The sequence below is a fragment of the Nerophis ophidion genome, linkage group LG01 (assembly GCF_033978795.1).
Source record: "Nerophis ophidion isolate RoL-2023_Sa linkage group LG01, RoL_Noph_v1.0, whole genome shotgun sequence".
NCBI classification, from domain to species: Eukaryota; Metazoa; Chordata; class Actinopteri; order Syngnathiformes; family Syngnathidae; genus Nerophis; species Nerophis ophidion.
In genome coordinates this window covers 80,088,313-80,111,889 of record NC_084611.1, presented here as the reverse complement: position 1 = coordinate 80,111,889, position 23,577 = coordinate 80,088,313, and the positions used below count along the sequence as shown (strand labels likewise).

At 40.3% G+C, this 23,577-nt stretch overlaps 1 long non-coding RNA gene across 2 annotated transcripts; it reads left to right on the top strand.

The window, feature by feature from the left end:
- The first annotated feature begins 6,267 nt into the window (after positions 1-6,267).
- Positions 6,268-23,159, top strand: LOC133560406 (uncharacterized). Of its 2 annotated transcripts, XR_009808441.1 has the most exons (6): positions 6,268-6,453; positions 6,868-7,065; positions 7,166-7,304; positions 13,541-13,617; positions 15,443-15,631; positions 22,863-23,159. It is a non-coding gene; the product is annotated as an uncharacterized LOC133560406 (long non-coding RNA). The 2 variants fall into 2 exon arrangements; XR_009808440.1 differs by lacking the exon at positions 6,268-6,453 and having other exon boundaries at positions 6,762-7,065.
- Positions 23,160-23,577: the final 418 nt, after the last annotated feature.

The window sequence follows — 23,577 nt, the reverse complement described above, 5'->3', positions numbered from 1 at the left end:
GCCTTCTAACCAACGATTGCATCTTTTGACCACTGGAACAACTTAAATCCGTCGATTGGTAAGTGTTTGTTCGGCATTAAATGTGGGTGGAGGGAAAGGCTGGATGCAAATATAGCTACAAATGTACATACATCTATTCTAAAGAGCATGTTAGCATCAATTAGCTGGCAGTCATGCCGTGACCAAATATGTCTGATTAGCACATAAGTCAATAACATCAACAAAATTCACCTTTGTGATTTCGTTGTCTTTATCGTTGGAAATGCATCTGCTTTGAGTGTCGCAGGATATCCACACATCTCTGTGCCATCTCTGTCGTAGCATAGCTGTCGTCGGTAAAACGTGCAGAACAAACGAGGGACTTTCGCATCTTTTGACCACTGGTGCACTTGAATCCGCCGATTGGTACGTGTTTGTTTGGCATTAAACGTAGGTGGAGGGAAAGGCTGGATGCAAATATAGCTACAAATGAGGCATAACGATGCAATATGTACATACAGCTAGCCTAAATAGCATGTTAACATCGATTAGCATGCCGTGCTAATCGATGCGCACTCCACGTAAGTCAACTTGAATCCGTCCCTGATCATGTTGTTACACCCTCCGACAACACACCGACGAGGCATGATGTCTCCAAGGTACGGAAAACAGTCGAAAAAATGGAAAATAACAGAGCTGATTTGACTTGGTGTGTGTAATGTGTTTGAGAAAATGTCGGATTGCTTCCTGTTGTAACGTCACGGGTGAAAGGTCATCGCTCTGACAGCGAACAATTGAAAGGCGTTTCAATCGCCAAATTCACCCTGTTAGAGTTCGGAAATCGGTTAAAAAAAACATATGGTCTTTTTTCTGCAACATCAAAGTATGTATTGACGCTTACATAGGTCTGGTGATAATGTTCCCCTTTAAGTTTGTACTGCACTGCAAAAAGTGAAATCTAAATAAGATTAAATATTTCAAATAAGGGCGATATTTGCTTATTTTTGTCTGATAAGGTCATTCTTCTCACTAAGCAGATTTCATGTGAGAGTGTTTTACTTGTTTTAAAGGTTTTGGTCCTAAATGATCTCAGTAAGATATTACAGCTTGTTGCTGAGATTTGATGACCTATATTGAGTAAAACATGCTTGAAACTACAATATCAATGGATGCAAAGCTGTGTCATTAACATTTACAAGTATAAAAGTATTTCTTTAAAGTATGAATTTCTTACTTCAAGCATGAAAAAAAATCAGCGCATATCATTATTTCAAGATAATGGCACGAGCATTTACTTAATTTAAGAATATTTTTCCACATATTGAGCAAAAAGGTCTAATTATTAGTAATTATTGGTGTTATCAGTGAGAATAAACTTATTTTAAGGTATTTTGGGGTTCATTGACATTAGCTAATTTTACTTGTTTTGGAAAGTTTTGACCAGCCGAATTTTCTTGTTCTATTGGCTGATAATTTTGCTTAGTTCAAATAAAATACCCCTAATTGTTTTTTTATTATCATTTTTGAACACTGACTTTTTGCAGTGTGCAATTCAGGTTTCTTTTTTTTGTCTAATCGTTTACATTATAATTTTTGGTTACACTTTTTTATATGGGGAACATATTCACCATTAATTAGTTGCTTATTAAAGGAAAAATACTTAATTTACAGTTATTTGGACACTAGGGGAACATATAAGGGTTAGGGTTACTAATAAGCAATAATTCTGAAATTATTGAGGGAAGACTCTTAGTTAATGGCTTTACAGATAAAAGAATGTAAAAATATATTCCAACTGAAAAAAAAATATATAAACACAGAACAATAAGATCATATGGACAGCCAGAAGTATATACATTTTACTTTATATTTATTATTTTATTTATTTTTTTGTCGGGTTTTGTATTCGATTTGTATCAACCCGTGAGGTGTAAATATTACTTTTTTTTTGTTCGGTTTGTACTTCATGAAGTTTTGCACTTCTTGTGTTTTTTTGTGTGTTTTTTGTTTGTTTTAATTATATTTGGATGTATTTGTTTGGTTTGTATGCTATCCATTAAGTAAGACTACGTGTTTTGTTGAAGGGGGCAAGAAAATATAAGATTTTCTTCATCCTGTTCCTTCTCAGGCATTGGTGTGTAAATGCGTGTTTAGTTGCTGAGGTTTAATTGTCTATTGATCAAAGATGCACATCAATGAAAGAGATGAATAAAAAAAACGGAATTAATTAAATTAAATAATAAAGTCATGCAGAATAAGCCATTAATAAGTGACTAATTAAGCGCCAATATGTTATTAATTTCCATGTTAATAAGCAACTAATTAATGGTGAATATCAGAGGTGGGACTAAGTCATTGTTTTGCAAGTCACAAGTAAGTCTCAAGTCTTTGCCCTCGAGTCTCGAGTCAAGTCCCAAGTCAAGACAGGCAAGTCCCGAGTCAAGTCCAAAGTCAAGACTGGAAAGTCTCAAGTCAAGTCCCAAGTCCTGCATTTTGAGTTTCGAGTCCTTTCAAGGCCTTTTAACCACAGACTAATACATTTACACAAATTGTGTATGCTTTTAAAACGCTGTATGTATTTACAGTATAATTTAAAAAACAGTGCTGACATTGCACTTCATAATAGCACTATTAGCCAGTTATTTTAAACATTTAACTCATCCCTTTACAGAATGAACACATTTGAAAAAACAAGTGCAACTGTACTTATTTGCACAAAATTGTTAACATTGTATTTCCATGGCATATAGCATTGGAACTAGTTCCACAGCAGTTTCTATCCTGTTCTTACCTTATCTCATTGATCTCATCTCATACTGTATGTGTGTTTATGTGTGCGTACACATGAAAAACATAACAAATACATGAAAATAACAAGGAACAGAGTTGTACTTTTTAGAATTCACGGCCCTATGGAAAATTAACCAGCCGCCACTGATTATAATGCATTCTCATTTTAGGCAAAGTATAAGACAATACTTTCTTAAAAGTATATCTGTAACCAGGAATAAGTCTTCAAGTAACAATATTCAAATACTAACATTGTTGGGTAAAACAGAATTTGCTTTTATTCTGAATCCAGTGAAACAGATTGGTGGTTTTAGCTGACATATAGACTTTCAGGTGTATATATATATTTATGTTGAACTTGGCAGACACTTTTATCCAAAGCAACATACATGAAAAATACATATAAAACAATCACTGTAAACATGATCATTTAAGGGAAGAATGTAATACAAAATATTAATACAAAGTGTCAAGACAGAATAAACTCTCTGCTGCTGCAGCAACAGAGATACCGTCTATAATATATATAGATATCTAATGTATTCATACATTGTTTATGTAGGATATACACATGTATATATAATCCAATCATATTCTTTCTTCAATTTAGAAATAGCTGACCCTTTTTTCCCCCTTTTTGTAATTGTTATTCCCAGTTTTGATCTTGGACGTCTGGTCACTTATAGCATATAAGAATATTCTATTATTGTTAAGCAAACTATGAACACGCCAAAAAATGTGTCCTTTATCATAGCTACATGTATGACAAAAAAGCGCGAATATCAGTGGTATTCAGTGAAGTAAAATGAATGAAATGCGCTGACAGTTCATTGCTCCTGCCAAATGAATTGCCCTGAGTGGAGCGGATCACCACTCCAAGATGGCGGCCCCGCGTCACGTCAGCACCAGTAGGCAGTAGCGCTCCATACTGCGTCTACTTAAAAGATGTCTATGGTTCTAACGTTAGCAGTGAGTTTACAGCCTCACTGATTTAACTACACAGCAAATAAAAGTTACGTTACTCAGCCAATAAATGTTAACTTACATTCAAAACTTACCCTTCTTTGTGCATCTTCAAATGTCAAACGAAGTTGGAAGTTGTTGCGTTTCCGTCTGTAATCTTCGAACGAACCGCATGTTTTGCATACTGGAATTCGTTTTTTTGTTGACCAAGTCGTAGTTTTAATACCCTAACGAAACAATTTTTGGCATCATTTTTCCTCATTGGCGTGTTGTTTGAGAGCTCTTCTTTGTTGGTTTTTATGCAATTTGATTGGCTGAATGCTGTGTGACAAAAATAACATGGATATAATTTGATTGGCTGTTGTTCTGACAGGTAGCGCACACACTGTCATCACACACACGCTGAGAGACACGGACAGATACAGAGCGCTCCTGAATAACTTTTTAATCGTTGGGTTTTGGGGAAAGCAGCAAGTCAAAGTCAAGTCACAAGTCATTGATGTTAAAGTCTAAGTCGAGTTGCAAGTCTTTTTACATTTTGTCAAGTCAAGTCTAAAATCATCACATTCATGACTCGAGTCCAAGTCTTGTGACTCGAGTCCACACCTCTGGTGAATATGTTCCCCATTCTAAAGTTTTATCTATTTTGCTTAATAACTGTTTAATAGAGATACTAATAGAAGGCCATATCGCCCAGCCCTACTCAGCTGTATTTGTTTGATGGTAATGCTGTATATTTGTGTAAAGCTAATATTTACATATTGTGTATTACATTTCAGTATGTTATTTGAATCACACAGCTTATGCATTCGTCATTGTGTGTATTTCAGTTTTACATAAAAGTCCAGTGCAAGACGAAAGTAAATATAGGAAAAACGTCAAAGTAGGGCTGGGCGATATGGTCTTTTATTAATATCTCAATATTTTTAGGCCATGTCATGATATATATCTCAATATTTTGCCTTAGCCTTAGAATGAACACTTGATGCATATAATCACAGCAGTATTATGATTCTATGTGTCTACATTAAAACATTCTTGTTCATCCTGCATTAATATATGCTCATTTTAAACTTAATGCAGAGAGGGAAATCACAACTAAGTCAATTGACCAAAACTGTATTTATTAAACAGTTATTAGAGGGTGACTTTTCAAATGATGGTACATATTAGCAGTAATGCTACTTCCGGTAGCAACGCTTTTGCCCCACACATGACAAATTAAAGTTGTCTATTCAATCCAATCAATCCAATCCACTTTATTTATATAGCACATTTAAACAACAATAACGTTTCCAAAGTGCTGCACAGCCATGTTAAAAACAATTGTAAAAAAATAAATAAATAAATAAATAAATAAAATAAAATTAAAAAAAAGTATATATAAATATATTATGCTCCACCAATGACTGAATAAAAACAAAAAATAAATAAATATAAAACCAATAAAAACAAATATGATTAAAAACTATTTTAAAGGGTAAAATCAATTAAAACACTGAAATAGAAATCAAAGTGAATAAATAACACAGAGGACAACAGAGAACAGAGAACCACACAACTCACGTAGTGTTAAAAGCCAAAGAATAAAAGTGGGTCTTAAGACGAGACTTAAAACACTCCACTGTGGAAGCAGTTTGAACATGGAGCGGCAGAGTGTTCCAGAGCTTAGGGCCGACCACAGAGAAGGCCCTGTCTCCCCTGGTCTTAAGTCTGGTCTTGGGCACCACGAGCTGGAACTGGGTCTCGGACCTCAGAGCGAATATTCGACATATTCCCGCTTGAAACCGAACCACCGCCAGACGATGGACCCCCTGCTGTTTTTCTTGGGAATTAATTCTTCCTTCATTCGCTACCAGATTCGCACCTTCTTTTTCTCGTATTACCACTTGCACAGCTTTGCTAGCATCACAGCTAATGTTACCCATGCTGCTACCTCTCTGCTCGGGGAGGGCGTGTGACGTTGCACACGTGACGTATGTGTAAGGAGGTGAACTGATGTGGAGAGTCTGCAGAGGTTCTTTCAGAAGTTTGTGACAGTAGTCAGGGGCGCCGCCAGGGGGCGCCACTTTGTGATCTGTTTACTGTTGTCTGTGAATGTTCTTCTTTGTTGGTTGCGGCCATCTTAGGTCACAACTCCATGTCATTTTCTAAGGTAAGCATGAAGGGACCAGGCTCCCCAGTTAAAAGATGTAAAAAGGTTATTGTTTTGCATTATTTAGCTGATTTATTCACAAAATATGATGACTAAGAGTTATATTAAGGTGGGGGTTTTGTAAATTGTGATGAGACTGGGGATTTTGTTAACTTTTTAAGCCGGTGTGTGTGTTAGCCCAGAAACATGTTATGCTAGGACATGTTTTGGTTCTTTTCATATGATTATACACTCACTCAGTCATTTATGCCTACACGCACGCACACACACATTACCTGCTGGGTATATTACTGGTCACGATGACAGAAGTTGATTGTCTTAGAATATATAAAGTGTTATAGTGTGACATATTTTGTATTTAGACAACTCCATGTCATTTTCTAAGGTGAAGCTTTGAGATAAAGACGACTCCACCCAGATCCTATGCTTCCTTGCCTGGTCTTTCTCTCCGTCTTCCCACGCACACAAAAATACAACACACAACGCAGAGACTTTATAGGGAGACCGAGGACTAGACGGACCATGAATAGGGGAAGCCAGCTTCAAGGGGTTACATATGTAAGAAGGTGCGCTTGTTTTACGTCTCTGTGAGAAGGAGAGACCAGAAAGAGTGAGAAACGCATGTAGTGTAATGCCAGCAGCTAAAAGCAACTGCGTGAGAACGTATACTGGAATATCACGATATAGTCATTTTCTATATCGCACAGAGACAAACCCGCGATATATCGAGTATATCGATATATCGCCCAGCCCTACGACAAAGCAAGATCAACAACAATTAAGGCTGCATGTAACTGTTGCTACTAGTAATTATTATAATTTGTTTTATTTCTCTAAAAACAGAATAAGTTAAGTTCATAAAAGGGAATTTAAATCAAAATGTATAAAAGTTCATAAGAAAGCTTTATTTAAGTTACTATGGTTAAAAATGTAATTTCATGCCTTTTTGTTGGGTTTGTGGGCATGTGTTTGTTTTGAAGTGTCTCGATTGGTCTGTGAACGGATATAAGGAAGCTACTTCCGGGTATGAGGAACATCTGTTTGATGCAATGAGAAGGGATAAAGAGAGCGACTGATGGTTACAAGGACTAAAAAGTGTCACAAGGACTTTCAGCGTTTGGGCTATGACAGCCAGAAGATCACAATTTCCTCCTAAAAGAAGCATGCAGGCCAACGAGGTATTTGTCATTTCTGTTTGTATTTTACTTAGGTAAATGTTTGAGCCACATGCTGTGCATGTTATTTTTACGTTTGTAACGTGCTCTATTTTATTAACAGTTTTCACGGTGAATTGAAGGGAAAGAAAGCCTTCAATAAATCAGTTCAAGAAAGCCATTGTGTCAGTGCTATGTGGAGGGAGCTACACTGCAAGCAGCAATGGACGGGACTGAGTATATACGGAAGTTGCTGAGGAGAGGTAAGTCTGGGCTTCCCAGATATAAGTTAGAACAACACACTACTTTGTATTATATTGTAGTTTTTACCTTCCATAACGTGGCTACTGACAGATATAAGTTAGAACTATACACTACTTTTTATTATAAATGTTGTAGTTTTTACCTTCCATAACGTGACTACTGACAGATATAAGTTAAAAAAACCCGATGCTAACCGCCCATTGAAAATACATGGGTACGTCTTGTAGCTACTATTAGCAAACAGATAGACCTACCAACTTGGCGCATAAAAAGTGCAGATGGCCTTAAAAGGCCACAACAGTCAGGCACCATATGTAAGTACACAAAATAAAAAGTCGACATACAAAGAAATTCAATCGGGGCAGAAATATAGGAGGAAACGAGATTAAAACCGGATGCTAACCGCCCATTGAAAATACATGGGTACGGCTAGTAGCTACTATTAGTAAACAGATAGACTTACCAACTCAGCGTAATATCTTAACATTGACATACTCTCTCGTCGCAACTCAACCCTGATGGTCGGCACCTATAAGTTTACGAATAGTTGTAAAATGTTGCGCGGTTGTTTTTACGATATGCAGGCAAACGACAACTTTAAAACATACTGGCTTAGCTACGGCACCTGGCAGCCATCTTGGTATAGACGATCACAGCCCCTCCCTCGCGAATGTTGGTGCGTGCGTACCAGCAGCAGACGGTACGGAAAAAAAAGAAGAAAAAAAAACGTCTCTCTCACTGTGTCTGCGCACGGCGGCCATCTTTGAAATGGTTTTCAGCGCAGCGGTTCTTTGAAAGCTGAATAAATCAAAACCGTAGCAGTAATTAAAACTTTTTCATCAACTTTTAATCAGTAGGGTTCAATCTCTTTCCTGTGGTAGTTTGAAGCCGACACGACAAACGTGCTCAGAGGAGATGATGTTTGAAAAAAGGTGACCGGTTTTTACAAAACTTTTGTTTTGAAGGGGGAATTGCAAACATCCTGTTGATTTTTGCTGGCGGCTTGTCAATATATGAAATGTTGGTCTAAGTGAGACCTACATAGAGGTTTTTGTTTCATGTCTCTACGACATTCTTACTGGAAGTCACAGGCAGTTTTGTCTGTGATTTCTTCTTAGAAGCAGTTTTGTCTGTGTTTTATTCCTAGGGGGCTCTAGAGTGCAATTTTGAGGTTTGGGGTTAGGTTTTTTTGATTAGATCGCAATTTTCGCCAGTCCTGATGTGTGTGTCCAGTTTTGTGAGTTCTGAAGCAGGTCAAGGGGGTCAAATTACAGCTCAAAGAGGCAAAGGTGACTGTTTTTACAAAACTTTTGTTTTGAAGGGGGAATTGCAACCTGGGTAGGTATTTTGAACATTTTTGGGGACTTTTGCCAACTTCTCTCCCCCACTTCGTGTGGGACTTTGCTGGGTGCGTTTTGGACATTCTTTGCATCCTGGGACTTGTGCAGCCGGCGGCGGGACTCGTGGGACTGGAACCCGGGGAGGTATTTTGGACAAAAATGGGACTTTTGACCATTTTGCCCGCTCTGTCCCCTTTTCTTCCCAGCCTTCCTGTGTGCACCAGTGCTGGGTGTGTTTTGGACATTTGGACAAAAATTCTTTCAAGCATGTTTTACTCATTATAGGTCATCAAATCTCAGCTACAAGCTGTAATATCTTACTGAGATCATTTAGGACCAAAACCCTTAAAACAAGTAAAACACTCTAACATAAAATCTTATGTATGGCCGCGCAGGTCCCGGGATGCCCAAAATGTCCATAACACACCCAGCCGAGTCCCACGGGGAGGGTGGACAAAAGTTGGAAAAGTCAGCAAAAGTCCCAAAATGTTGAAAATACTTACCCAGATTCGAGTCCCACAAGTCCCGCCGCCTGCCGGGATGCCCAAAACGTCCAAAACACGCTCAGCAAAGTCCCACGGCGAGGTGGGGAGAAAACTGAGAAAAGCCGGTAAAATGTTCAAAAGTCATACCCATGTGGGACTCGAACCTGGGTAGGTATTTTGCAAATTTTTAGTACTTTTGCCAACTTTTATCCCCGCTCTCCATGGGACTCGGCTGGCTAAATTATGGACATTTTGGGCATCCTGGGATTTGGGCGACCGGCGGCGGGACTTGTGGGACTCAAACCTGGGTAGGTATTTTGAAAATTTTTGGGGACTTTTGCCAACTTCTCTCCCCCACTTCGTGTGAGACTTTGCTGGGAGCGTTTTGGACATTTTTTGCATCCTGGGACTTGTGCAGCCGGCGGCGGGACTCGTGGGACTGGAACCCGGGGAGGTATTTTGGACAAAAATGGGACTTTTGACCATTTTGCCCGCTTTTTCCCCTTTTCTTCCCAGCCTTCCTGTGTGCACCAGTGCTGGGTGTGTTTTGAACATTTGGACAAAAATTGTTTCAAGCATGTTTTACTCAATACAGGTCATAAAATCTCAGCTACAAGCTGTAATATCTTACTGAGATCATTTAGGACCAAAACCCTTAAAACAAGTAAAACACTCTAACATAAAATCTTATCTATGGCCGCGCAGGTCCCGGGATGCCCAAAATGTCCATAACACACCCAGCCGAGTCCCACGGGGAGGGTGGACAAAAGTTGGAAAAGTCAGCAAAAGTCCCAAAAATGTCCAAAATACTTACCCAGATTCGAGTCCCACAAGTCCCGCCGCCTGCCGGGATGCCCAAAACGTCCAAAACACGCCCAGCAAAGTCCCACGGCGAGGTGGGGAGAAAACTGAGAAAAGACGGTAAAATGTTCAAAAATCATACCCATGTGGGACTCGAACCTGGGTAGGTATTTTGAAAATTTTTAGTACTTTTGCCAACTTTTATCCCCGCTCCCCATGGGACTTGGCTGGCTAAATTATGGACATTTTGGGCATCCTGGGATTTGTGCGACCGGCGGCGGGACTTGTGGGACTGGAACCTGGGTAGGTATTTTGAACATTTTTGGGGACTTTTGCCGACTTCTCCCCCCCACTTTATTTCGGACTCTGCTGGGTGCGTTTTGGACATTTTTTGCATCCTGGGACTTGTGCGGCCGGCGGCGGGACTCGTGGGACTGGAACCCGGGGAGGTATTTTGGACAAAAATGGGACTTTTGACCATTTTGGCCAACTTTTCCCCTTTTTCTTCCCCGCCTTCCTGTGCACCATTGCTGGGTGTGTTTTGGACATTTGGACAAAAACAGTTTCAAACATGTTTTACTCAATATAGGTCATAAAATCTCAGCTACAAGCTGTAATATCTTACTGAGATCATTTAGGACCAAAACCCTTAAAACAAGTAAAGCACTAACATAAAATCTTCTTAGTGAGAAGAATGATCTTATCAGACAAAAAATAAGCAAATATCACCCTTTTTTGAGATATTTAATCTTACTTAGATTTCAGTTTTTGCAGTGTTGGTTTAACTTTTTGTAATGAACCCTTCACCCCCCAAAAAAATTTCAAGCGCGTGCATATATCATAACGACTCATAGTCCCAGGCCTCCAGGTTATTTCGGGCTTCAGTTCTGGGAGATTTGCGACGTGGGTTCCGGATCGTGCCACACTCTTTCCCCCTCGTCGGTCCTTATCAATAAGATGCAGCTTCAGTAAACATTGCAAATAATTCAGCGGCAATACGCGGCGGCGCGGATAAGCTGTTGGGAGCAAATGCATGTCGCGGCGGCGCTTGGGCTAACTTTCGGATTCACCTCGCTGGAGGATGCCTAACAGGATACGTCTCGGCAACACTCGCAGAAAGTGTTTATGAACGCATAAATTAAACACCCGCTTATCCTCCGTCACATTTGCATGAGACGGAGACGCGTCGTAAATACTATAGTCGACACCTTTTTCGGGGCGTGTTGTTGTCCGACTCCGAAGTGCCGTTAAAACTTCAGCCGGCTCTCGGGCGCCATTTTTCAGGATGACTTATTGACTCCCTGATAGTGGAGGTGTGGCTGCAGGTGCGAGGCCATGATGAGACACTTCAGATGCACCTGGACGTGATAAATGGCACTACACTGCAAAAAGTCGGTGTTTAAAAACAAGAAGAAAAAAAATACAAAAATGAGGGTTATTTAATTTGAACTAAGCAAAATGATCAATCAATCAATCAATGTTTACTTATATAACCTAAATCACTAGTGTCTCAAAGGGCTGCACAAACCACTACGACATCCTCGGTAGGCCCACATAAGGGCAAGGAAAACTCACACCCAGTGGGACGTCGGTGACAATGATGACTATGAGAACCTTGGAGAGGAGGAAAGCAATGGATGTCGAGCGGGTCTAACATGATACTGTGAAAGTTCAATCTATAATGGATCCAACACAGTCGCGAGAGTCCAGTCCAAAGCGGATCCAACACAGCAGCGAGAGTCCCGTTCACAGCGGAGCCAGCAGGAAACCATCCCAAGCAGAGGCGGATCAGCAGCGCAGAGATGTCAAAGAGATGTCAAAATGATCTGCCAATAGAACAAGAAAATTTGGCATGTCAAGACTTTCCAAAACAAGTAAAATTAGCTAACCTCAACGAACCCCAAAATACCTTAAAATAAGTATATTCTCACTATTAACAAGTGCACTTTTCTTGGTAGAGGAAAAAAGACACCTTTTTGTTCAATATGTTGAAAAATATTCTTAAAATAAGAAAATGCGAGTGCCATTATTTTGACACATTTTTTTTTCATGCTCAAAGTAAGAAATTATTACTTTAAAAAAGTAGTTTTGTACTACTGAGTGTTAATGACACTGTCAGGTTTTCCCATGACAGTTTGTCTATGTATTTTCTGCGTTTGTCTGTTTCCTCTGTGTTTAGTATTTCCTGTCCTTAGTTCCTGTCTAGTGCTCTTATTTTGGTTCAGCTTCCTGTTTGTCTCCCTGTGTCCTGTTTTCACTCAGCTGCGGCTGATTGACATCTGGTCACACCTGATGTAAATCGGCCAGCTCCTATTTTACCTGCTTTGTTCCTCCAGTCAGTGCTGGATCATTGTACTGTCGTTGCCACATGTTGTTCTCGTGTCCTTGCTACCTATCTTGTCTGGCATCGTTACAGCTACTACCTGTCTTGCTACATTTTGTCCTGGTCGTCGTAGCGGTAAGCTGTTTTTGTTAGCCATTAGCTGTTTTCAGTTTTTCTGTTTGCTACCCACTAGCTTCCATGCTAAAGTTCCTTTCTGTTTTCTAGCTCCCAGTGCTAGCTCCCTTAGTTTTTTATTCCGCCCACGTGCGTGCTTTTTGTTAGTTCTTGTTTAGTTTTAATTAAATCATGTTTTCTTGCTCAATGCCTGCCTTCTTCTCTGCATCTTGGGGTTCAACAACAAATAATCCTGACAGACACAGCTTTGCATCAGTTGATATTCTAGTTTCAAGCATGTTTTACTCAATATAGGTCATCAAATCTAAGCAACAAGCTGTAATATCTTACTGAGATCATTTAGGACCAAAACCCGTAAAACAAATAAAACAGTAACATAAAATCTGATTAGTGAGAAGAATTATCTTCTCAGACAGAAAATAAGCAAATATCACCCTTATTTGAGATATTTAATCTTACTTATATTGTAGTTTTTGCAGTGTAGGAAACCAGCAAACATCCTAGCTACTCTTTTCTTTTTGTCGTCACACTGCAAAAACTGAAATCTAAGTAAGATTAAATATCTCTGTGACAGTCTTAAGTGTGGGTTGCGTGGACCACTCAGGAAGAACATTTTGCTGAGCAGGTTTGACTCTTTTATTTATTTTTTTTAAATAAAGCTTCAGTCTAAGTCGGGTCGCTTTTCAGCTCCTCCGCTGCTCGTTCCGGTCTCCTTTTCAGTCGGCCGCGTCTTCGTCGCTGTGTTCGGCTCGCTCTCGGCTGTTTTTACTCGTCTTTTTCTGCTGCTGGTTCTCCGCCTCTCTTTCTTCCTTCTCCCCTTTTATACACTGAGAGGAGATAGGCAGATTGTGAGCCGGTGTATAAGCCACGCACCTGATCTTGATTGCTGCAGCGTCGCTCCCGGCATGCTCCGCCTCTTCGTTCCGCCGCATTCTCCGCCTCCTGTCCGCTATCTTGAGCAGAGCCAAAGCGTGTCCTGCCTCGCCGTCGGCCCGTCGGCTCCGCCTTTCCACAATCTCAAATAAGGGTGATATTTGCTTATTTTCTGTCTGATAAGATAATTCTTCTCGCTAAGCAGATTTTATGTTAGTGTCTTTTACTTGTTTTAAGGGTTTCGGTCCTACATTGACCTGTCCTGTTACTGCTTTTAGGTTTCACGACAGGGTCGCATTTTACTGCGTGGCACGTTCTCCCAAGATGCAGACGGAACTCCGGAGGCAAGGTGCAGGTAAGGAAATTATTTAATGTCCAAAAATCATTCAAAATACAAAAATACAGCGTGCTGATTGCATGGGAAGCTAAAGGAATAGCTAACAAGAAAACAAATGGGAAAGCATAGCTCAGGAATTAAATAATTAGACGCCGTAACTGTTGCGCGGAAGAAAATAAGAAAGCCAGACTGAGTGTGGAGAAAAGCAGGGAATAAGTAGCTCTCTGATTGGTGCCCGGGAACAGGTGAGCGTCTCGGACACTAACCAGAGGCAGGTGAAAATAATCCGCAGTCATGGCAACTAATACACAAACCCAGGGATGCTTGAAACAGAAACTGAGGGAGTCAAAAACTAAACAAACATGATCCGGGCAGCGGATCATGACAGTAAGACCTCTTCGATGCCTACTGAGGTGTCTGAATTAGGTTTTACATTGACCTGTCTTGCTAGTAAACACCACACAAGGGTTAACCTTTGTGTGGTGTTCGAGTCTGTGAGACCAGTTTTCATTTTTTATTAAAAGAAAAATGATACAACTAATTAATTTTTCAAACTGAGACTCACTGACTTTGGCTCATTTTCTGTGAAAAACATATATCAGAATACATATTTAATGACCACACACCATACACCCCCCCTACACATTTCTATTACATATAAAATGTCCGAGTCCACTGGACCCGGGGCTAATAGAAGTGTGGAAATGGATGTTCTGTGTACCACACACACACACACACACACACACACACACACACACACACACACACACACACAGAAGGCCCAGACAGGAGGAGGACAGAGTGGAGGTACACAGAACATCAGAGGGTCAAATGTGCGAGAAAATGAGAGCAGACAGTGTTGACAAACAATGTTGCAACCTTGTGTGGGAACCGCAGGTGCAGAAACCCCACTCCTTTGTGCATTCACGCACAGCATAAAACATTTGGTGGACAAAATGAGACAGAGGAGTGGAAAATATATTTTTTACATGTAAACAAACTGTTGCGTCACAGTCCACACTTTGGTGGGTTCAAGGACCGCCGAAATCAGTAGGACAAAACGATGTTCACCAAATCTTCTCATAGGTGAAGCATACACACAAACATATCAAACAGTGGGCTTTCTAACAATCGGGAAAGTTTGTGTCATGTTTGTCCTCAAACAAAAAAAACTAAACAAAAAAATTCCATTTTCAATCCTTTTTTAGAAATGCTCCAGGAAGCCACTAGGGCGGAGCTAAAGAGCCGTGGGCTGCTGACCCCCCGGCCTAAGCTCATGTTTCCTTTTGGCCGTGGCTGAGTGTGAGTTTTTTTGCATTGCGGAAAATGTTGGCATTTTTTTCCAAATGTTGATGTCTTTGATTTTGGTTTTTGATCTATATGAGTCAGTTGAGAAATATAATCAGAATATCAAATGTGTGAATGAATGAACGCTCGTCAGCATTCGCACAATCGAACCATTACTGAAACCCACTACTACCCACCACGTAGTCTGATAGTTTATATATCAATGATGAAATATTAACATTGCAACACATGCCAATACGGCCTTTTTACTTGACTAAATTGCAATTTTAAATTTCTTCTTGAAAACGTTGCGTAATGATGACGTGTCCACGTGACGTCACGGACTGTTAGGAAATATGAGCGCTGCACACACACACAGCTAAAAGTCGTCTGCTTTAACCGCATAATTACACAGTATTTTCGACATCTGTGTTGCTGAATCGTTTGCAATTTGTTCAATTAATATTGGAGAAGTCAAAGTAGAAAGATAGAGTTGGGAAGCTTTAGCCTTTAGCCACACAAACACACGGTGATTCCTTGTTTAAAATTCCCACAGGTGAAACTTTACTATGGATCAGAGCGGTCAAGCGAACATGGATCCCAACCGAATGTCAAGCAGCAGGTTTCGGTGAGAAAATTGTGGTAAAAAGTCGCTTCTTGAGCTTGTGCCGCCCATAAAGCTGCCGTCGACTTCCCTGAGACACTGGTGTCAACACACCCGTGGACACACACCTCCGACTATCAGGTACTGTTAAACTCACTAAAACACTAACAACACAATAGAAATATTAAGGGATTTGCCAGAATTATCCTAGTAAATGTGTCTAAAAACATCTGAATCCGTCCCAATGCAATCGCGTTTTTTTTTACCTTTTTTTTTTTTTTTCTAGTCCGTCGCTATCATTATCCTTAAACACGAATCTTTCATCCTCGCTCAAATTAATGGGGAAATTGTCGTTTTCTCGGTCCGAATATCTCTTTTTGTTCGAGGCTCCCATTACAAACAATGTGAGGATGTGAGGAGCCATCAACATGTGACGTCATCGTCTGCAACTTCCGGTAAAGGCAAGGCTTTTCTGTTAGCGACCAAAAGTTGCGAACTTTATCGTGGATGTTCTCTACTAAATCCTTTCAGCAAAAATATGGCAATATCGCGAAATGATCAAGTATGACACGTATAATGGACCTGCTATCCCTGTTTTAATAAGAAAATCTCATTTCAGTAGGCCTTTAACGCTGACTCGGCATGTCAACTTTTTACAGCTGCTACAACATTGGTTGTGTTGCTGCTGTGTACTCAACAAGCATGTGGTCAGGGGGAGCTACGCGGATGACAAGGGATCCCAAATGAATCATTAATGGGGGAAGGGGGGTCAGTCTAAGGGCCGCCCCCACAAAGCCACACGCTGCAGTAAATGAAGTCTGCGCTGAGGTCGCCTCTATTTCTGGAGCAGACAGCCTGACTCCTGCAGGAACCGAGCGAAGGAAATGACAGACTAACGCACACAGAGAGACGCACGCTTGGTTGCCAGCCGCTGTGCACTCGTGCACCACACACACACACACACACACACACACACACACACACGCACACACAAGGACATGGAAAAAAGTGGAAGGGAAGCGAAGCGGCGCACGAGTCAGAGTTTACGCCAAGTTCAAACCAAAGGAACGTCATGGAGGTTCAATATTGTTTTTGCAAGCGCACACATCATCCGATCCAACCGTTTTTATTCAAAGCAATAATTCAAGCCTCCAACAAAATATATCGGTTTAACGTTTCATATTCTACGTTTCTTTTTTTTTCCCCAATGCTGGAATTTAGACATTTTATAAGCGCTACACAGCAAAAAGACAGTGTTCAAAACAAGGAAAAAAACCTATAAAAATGAGGGATATTTTACATGAACTAAGCAAAACAAGAAAATTTGGATTGCATTCAAGACTTTCCAAAACTGGTAAAATTAGCTAAGCTCAATGAACCGCCAAATTACCTTAAAATAAGTATATTCTCACTAATAACAAGTGCACTTTTCTTGATAGAAAAAAAAGGAGACCTTTTTTTGTCAATATGTTGAAAAATATTCTTACATTAAGTAAATGATAGTGCCATTATCTTGACTTAATGACATGCACGCGGCAATACATTTCTTGAAACCAGCAAACTTGTAATAAAAACTAGTTTATTTTTCTGAATTCTCTTAATTTTCTTAATAACAAGGCAACCGCGTGTTACTTTCGGGGTCTACCATACTTGCCAACCTCGAGACCTCCGATTTCGGGAGGTGGGGGGGTGGGGCGGAGGCGTGGTTGGGGGCGTGGTTAAGAGAGGAGGAGTATAATTCACCAACTCAAGTATTTCATATATATATGTATATATATATATATATATAAGCGGTAGGAAAAAATATATATATATATATATGTATGTATGTGTGGGAAAAATCTCAAGACTACTTCATCTCTACAGAACTGTTTCATGAGGGGTTCCCTCAATCATCAGGAGATGATCAGGAGATTATATATATATATATATATATATATATATATATATATATATATATATATATATATAGCTAGAATTCACTGAAAGTCAAGTATTTCAAATATATATATATATATATATATATATATATATATATATATAAAATACTTGACTTTCAGTGAATTCTAGCTGTATATATTTATATTACTATATATATAAATAAAAGAAATGGTGGAATTTCAGACGGCACCTATCAAATACACAGTAGTAAAAACACAGTTCTACTAACTGTACTGTGCTTGCTGGTTACTAAAAAAAAACTACAACACCTACCTTACACTATTTGAGTAACCTTTGTTCTGCCATTTGCGTACTGGCGAGAGTCACTTGCCGTCAGATGCACAACACCAGGTTTAATCGTTGGCCAATCAAAAAGCAACACCATAACGCTATAGACAACATTCACCAGGAGATGGCAACAGACATCATAGAATCACTCTATTACAGACGGCGTCTTCATGGCTGTAACTTCCTCGTTCTTCTGCTTCGTCTCCTTGTGTGTGCAGTTTTTTATTAAAATCCGTAGATGTTGTAACTTGATTGGGCAGTGGGAAAGCGGACGTGAAAACAGGCTGTCCCCACGCAGGTCCGCATGGAGCTGGAGGGGGCGTGGCCTCCAGCTCCGGCTGAATTTTGGGAGATTTTCGGAAGAAAATTTCTTCCGGGAAGTTTTGAGGAGAGGCGCTGAATTTTGGGAAAATCCGGGAGGGTTGGCAAGTATGGGGTCTACGAGCCGCACAGGCAATCATATTGTCTAAAAATCGACATCATCACGCGAATCGTTACATGCCTTAAGATTTACAGCCCCACTTTGTAGGCGATCTGTGGTATGTTTCCTAACTAGAAAGTATATTTTTCAATTATGATGAATGTGTTCTGTTGCGCTCCCCAAAGTGTTCATACTGTAAGTAGTGTGCTTATCACACACAAACTCTTTGATTGGAACATTTATCTTAGTTGTAGTTTTCATTAACAAATTTGGAAGTGTGGAAATCGCGAATGCTATTTGCCTGTGTACGGCAAATCTAATGATCCGTATTTTCTGTACTATGGAGCAGCAAACCCAAATTTGAGGGAAAACAATGTGTTTCCATATACTAGCTGCACAGGGCTATATGGCATATATATCAATTGTCCACAATTCAAATTGTTTTTGGAAATATTCAACATCGTATCATCCGGACCAAAGAGGAAGCGAACCATCCAGAATGGTATTGACGCAAAGTTCAAAAACCAGCATCTGTGATGGTATGGGGGTGCATTAGTGCCCAAGGCATGGGTAACTTACACATCTGTGAAGGCACCATTAATGCTGAAAGGTACATACAGGTTTTGGAACAACATATGCTGCCATCCATGCGCCGTCTTTTTCATGGACGCCCCTGCTTTTTTCAGCAAGACAAAGCCAAGCCACATTCAGCACGTGTTACAACAGATTGGCTTCGTAAAAAAAGAGTGCGGGTACTTTCCTGGCCTGCCTGCAGTCCAGACCTGTCTCCCATCAAAAATGTGTGGCGCATTATGAAGCGTAAAATACGACAACAGAGACCCCAGACTGTTGAACGACTGAAGCTCTACATCAGGGGTCGGGAACCTTTTTGGCTGAGAGAGCCATGAAAGCCAAATATTTAAAAATGTATTTCCGTAAGAGCCATATATTGTTTTGAATTGCCTTTCGGATGTCTGTTCTTCGTGTTGGGTTTTATCACATACATTTCCCCCCAAGAATGTGACTTGTACTCCAGTGCGACGTATATGTGTTTTTTTCCTACTTTGTTGTGCATTTTCGGCGGGTGCGGCTTGTGCTCCGGAGCGACTTATGCTCCGAAAAATACGGTATGTTTTTATCCTGAAAACAAATTTGACAGTCATTTCCTGTATGTAACATCAATTCTTTTTTGAGTAATTGGGAGACATCTAACTGTACTTGGAACGCCCCAGTTTTATCGTCAGACTCGATATGCCGCCCCCTGTTGGTGTGACGTCACCTACACATAGACAGTTGTGGCTTGTGCAGCCCTTTGAGACACTTGTGATTTAGGGCTATATAAGTCAACATTGATTGGTTGATTGATAAAAATTTTTAACACTGAATACAACTAAATGCGTGCATTTTGAGGTAAGACCAACATTTTTATTGTGTAGTAAGTTGCGGCGGTATAGCTCAGTTGGTAGAACGGCCGTGCCAGTAACTTGGGGGTTGCAGGTTCGATCCCCGCTTCTGCCATCCTAGTCCCTGCTGTTGTGTCCTTGGGCAAGACACTTTACCCACTTGCTCCCAGTGCCACCCACACTGGTCTAAATGTAAAAATGTTATATTGGTTTTCACTATGTAAAGCGCTTTGAGTCACTAAAGAAAAAGCTCTAAATACTGCACTTCTTATTCTTTTTAATAACATTGTTATTCTAAAGCTAACCAATAATAAATATAATACTTCTTACCATTATTGCAACTTCTTGAACTGGTGCGATAGAAAATGAATGGTTGGATTAAAATACATGAGAATGTTTTATAATTTGAACATTATTTTTAACACTGTGATTACCAGCAGAATTATTCATTACTTATCGTGTTAAGCAATGTCAGCTAAGATTTATCTGAGAGCCAGATGCAGTCATCAAAAGAGCCACATCTGGCTTTAGAGCCATAGGTTCCCTACCCCAAGAATAGGAAAGAATTCCACTTTCAAAGCTTCAACAATTAGTTTCCTCAGTTCCCAAACGTTTATTGAGTGTTATTAAAAGAAAAGGTAATGTAACACAGTGGTGAACATGCCCTTTCCCAACTACTTTGGCACCTGTTGCAGCCATGAAATTCTAAGATAATTATTATTTGCAAAAAAAAAAATTAAGTTTGAGTTTAAACATCAAATATCTTCTCTTTGTAGTGCATTCAACTGAATATGGGTTGAAAAGGATTTGCAAATCATTGTATTCCGTTTATAATTACATCTAACACAATTTCCCAACTCATATGGACTTATGGTATATTTATTTATTTATTCCCTGTTCTGTTACAAAAAGAGAACAAGTAAATGGGATAAAATTGTTATGGTGTGAAAAGGGCTAGGATTGAATAAGCTCTGATTCTTCCTACTCCTTTTCGGACATGCTGTCATGAAAAAAATGGAAATATGTGATGCAATACATTGTATTGCATGGATGTTCCAAATAACCTGAAACTGATACTGAAAGACCGGATGGCGAGTGATACTCTTCAGCGGAAATTATTGCCCCTGACTTGGAAACTTCTAAAGTGGCCGACAGCTCAGGGTCCCTCAGTGCAAATGTACGCCTCAGTCTGAGAAACCTTGTGGGTCACATTTAACCACAGCGGTGCTTTTTGTGGAGCACATCAAAAGTATTACCCGCTCCGGCTTTTTCCACCTCAGAAACATCTCTCAACTCAGAACCCTATTACCTCCTTGGCTCTTGTCAGGAAGTCATAGGTTCCGTCATTTCATCCACGTCTTTGCACTGGCTACCTGTTCCTTTCAGGATTCAGTAGAAAACGCTATCCATTATCTACAGCGGAGCTCTTCAACGACATCTTAAGAGGGCCGCAGTTTCAAGAGCCCCAGGGGCCGCATATCGATATGTGGATGTCGCAGTTTTTAAAGTTAAAGTTTAAAGTACCCATGATTGTCACACACACACTAGGTGTGGCGAAATTATTCTCTGCATTTGACCCATCTACCTTGATCACCCCCTGGGAGGTGAGGGGAGCAGTGAGCAGCAGCGGTGGCCGCGCCCGGGAATCATTTTTGGTGATTTAACCCCCAATTCCAACCCTTGATGCTGAGTGCCAAGCAGGGAGGTAATGGCTCCCATTTTCATAGTCTTTGGTAAGACTCGGCCGGGGTTTGAACTCACAACCTACCCATCTCAGGGCGGACACTCTAACCACTAGGCCACTGAGTTTATTCCTTTGAGACTTAGTTTACTTCATTGCAAGGAAAACCAAACATCGGCTTTCACACTGCAGTGTCAATAAAGTCATTATTCTTGCGTGTGCAGATAGTTAATGGCATGAATAAACAGAAGCTCCAGTTTTTGATGAGGATTGATGTTCCTTATTTTGAATTGTTTTCCTTCCTTAATTTTATTTATTCACACTTCCTTCATTTAGGTTTGTAAGTCTGATAATGTAAACATAAGCATAACAAAAATAAAAAATGTAGATGGTGTTTTACATACCATAAATAATGTCCATTGTGGATGTGGAAGTCGCTTGCTAGCGGTCCCACTGTCAGACATGGTACAGGAGCCCGGCATGCAGGATTTAATAAAGTTTTAATAATCACATGTTTTCGCAAAGTTCTTCTCTCCAGTAGAGCGTGACCTTTCAGTCACATTCGTATCCTCTCTCCCCTCCCGCTCCCGGCCCCTTACTGTTAAAGACAGCAGATGATAGGATTAACACGTACCACTTGACAGCTGTGTCTCGGCGTCAGCACTGCTCCGCCCTTGTCTGATGGTGCTCTGTCCTCAGCACCATAAACATAGGCGGTGACCTTTGCTCCTGCAGGCAGCGCTGGCCACATCTCCCTCCACACTGACATAAACATTTCCATTGAGCCACATGGGATACAATAAACATAATGAGCTTGATTACAAACGTCTGTACTTCATTGCGTGGAAAAAAACATCGGCTTTCACTGTCAATAAATTAATTATTCTGCCCTCGCTGCTCGTTTCTGGCGTGTGCAGCTAGTTAACGGCATGAAGAAACAGAAGCTCCAGTTTTGGATGAGGATTGATGCTCCTTCTTTTGAATTGTTTTCCTCACTAATTTTATTTCATTACACTTCTTCCTTCATTTAGGTATGTAAATCTGAAAATGTAAACATAAACATAACAAAAGTAAAAAACGTAGATTGTGTATTTTGTTTAGTTACGTTCTGTTTTGCTTAAAAATCCATTGTTTCCTGTTTTTGCACTTCCTTGTTTGCTTGCCAACACATTAGTTTTCACCTGTCTCCATGTCACGCACCTGTTTTAAATCACCATAGTATTATTTAAGCCACAGTTGCCAGGTAGTCAGCCTGGCCACATCACCAATCAGCCTCGACAAACCCATGATATCCATGCTGATGATCTTGTTTCTTTCAAATTAAGTTATCGTTATTCATGCCATAGATTTCAAGTTTTGTTTTCATGTCCATAGTTTACGTTATAGAATTAGTTTTGTTTTCATAGCCAAGTTTGTTCTCCGCCTTGTTGTTTGTTCCTTTTTATGAGTAAAACTAAATATGTCTTTACCTTCACGCCGTGTCCACTCCAATCGCTTTGCACCTCGGGAAAACAAACCCCACCACAGTCCCAGTATTGACACTCGGGGCCCCACTGTCAGACACGGCACAGGAGCCTGGCGTGCAGGTTTTAACAAAGTTTTAATAATCATGTGTTTTCACAAAATTCTTCTCTCCAGTAGAACGTGACCTTTCAGTCACGTCCGTATCCTCTCTCCCCTCCCGCTCCTGGCCGCTTACTGTTAAAGACAGCAGATGATGAGATTACAACGTGCCACCTGTGAAATCCAATCACCTGCCAGCCGTGTCTCGCCGTCAGCACTGCCCCGCCCCCGTCTGATGGTTCTTTGTCCTCAGCACCATGGACAGAGGCGGTGACCTTTGCTCCTGCAGGCAGCGCTGGCCACGTCTCCCTCCACACTGACATAAACATTTCCATCGAGCCGCGTGGGAAACAATAAACATAATGAACTTGATTTAGTAAAGTGTTCTGGAGTTCTTTGACTGTTAACAAGAATAACTAATTTCCTTCAACTTTAGCACATCAGAATGGATTCCCCTATGTAGCTGGCAAAGGGGGAAAAAAACACTTTTAATGCCTGAAGTTAGAAATCTTCCGACACTTCCACTTACGTAAACGCTGACAACCTGCAGCAAAAAACAAAAGCTGATTAAAGCGGAAGTGATTCCGGGACGGTGTTTATAGATGGAATTATTTCCATAAAAATATTCCACTCTCGCCGCCATCACCCGTTTTGCAATTTAAATAAGTGTTATGTTTGCTGGCCTTGTCTTTTAACTGTCTTATGCTGCATTTTCTTTTAATGTTTTTCTTTTTTTTTTTTTTTTTTTCATCTGGTGCTTGACAGCATTGTAATTTATGAGCAATACTGC